This window comes from Octodon degus, unplaced genomic scaffold, assembly GCF_000260255.1.
Source record: "Octodon degus isolate 3935 unplaced genomic scaffold, OctDeg1.0 scaffold00115, whole genome shotgun sequence".
Taxonomy (NCBI): Eukaryota; Metazoa; Chordata; class Mammalia; order Rodentia; family Octodontidae; genus Octodon; species Octodon degus.
In genome coordinates this window covers 1,689,419-1,690,720 of record NW_004524691.1, presented here as the reverse complement: position 1 = coordinate 1,690,720, position 1,302 = coordinate 1,689,419, and the positions used below count along the sequence as shown (strand labels likewise).

Below are 1,302 nucleotides of genomic sequence, written 5' to 3'. Positions count from 1 at the left end.
TAATGGGAAGCTACAGAAGTATTAAACAACAGCAAGAACAGGATAATGGGCACTAGAGAGAAAAAGGAGGTCTGAACTTAGCAAGGTAAATTAAGGTCCACGGTTCCTGAGGGACTGAATGCACAGAGCTGAAAACGTCCCGGAGATGGGGTACCAACGAAGTGTGTATTCTCATGCACAACCGCAGCTCGGAATTTCAGCCCACACACATCCCACCTTGAAACTCAGTGTTATCAAGGCCCCTGATGGCCTCCACTGCATCTTCTGCCCGCTCCATGTGTACAAAGGCATAATCTTTTACGATGTCACATTCGATGACTGGACCACATTCCTCAAACTTGGCCTGAAGCTCTTTGTTGGTACAGGTGGGGCTGATGTTACCCACGTGTACCTTGGTTGAAGCTTTGCTCTTGTTCTTGCTTGCTTCCACATTGATGTTCACCCCATGCAACTTATAGTGGTGCAGGTTCCGGATGGCATCCTCCGCCGTCTTGTCCTCTATGTGCACAAAGCCATAGTTCTTAATGATGTCACATTCCAGCACCTTCCCATACTGCTCAAAGAGTGAGCAGATCTCTTGCTCTGTGGCTTCCCGGGGCAGGTTTCCAATGAACAGCTTCACCATCTCGACCCAGCTGCACGGAAATCTGTGGGGCCTCTTCCTCGTGGCGCAGACGCTTCCCCCTCTCAGGATTTATTCTGAGATCCTGTACCTCAAACTGTAGATCCTTTGTCAGTGTCAGCCATGTGGATGAGTCACGGCCAATGTTTGACCAATGCAGAGAGCAGAACTTTGTCTGACTGCTTATTATTTAAGATTTTTTCAAAATTTGTGGGTTGTCTTTTCAAATTGTTGGTAATTTCTTTTGACGTGCAAAAACTTCTCAATAAGAGGTGGTCCCAGTTGTTAATACTTTCAAGTATTACTCGTGTGATTTGATTTTTGTTCATGAACTCTTTGCCTACCCCTAAGTCTTCAAGATTTCCTCCTACTTTCTCTTCCAGGAAATTTAGTATTTCTGTTTTCATGTTTAGATCTTTAATCCATTTTGACTTTAGCTTAGTGCATGGTGATAGACCTGGATGAAGTTTTAGTTTTTGACATGTAGAGAGCCAGTTTTTCCAGCACCATTTGTTAAAGAGGCTATCTTTCTTCCAGTAAGTGTGCTTGGCCCCTTTGTTGAAGATCAGGTGGCTGAGTGTGTTTGTAGAGGCCTCTGCATCTTCTAATCTATTCCATTGATCCTTAGGTCTATTTTGTTGCCAATACATGCTGATTTTTATCACAGTAGCTTTGTAGTA

At 44.2% G+C, this 1,302-nt stretch overlaps 1 protein-coding gene and 1 pseudogene across 2 annotated transcripts in view; one reads left to right on the top strand and one right to left on the bottom strand.

The window, feature by feature from the left end:
* The window catches only part of Plch1 (phospholipase C eta 1), a 284,974-nt gene that overhangs the window by 50,342 nt on the left and 233,330 nt on the right, over positions 1-1,302 (top strand). The window lies entirely within an intron of this gene.
* LOC101561312 lies at positions 8-625 on the bottom strand (annotated as a pseudogene).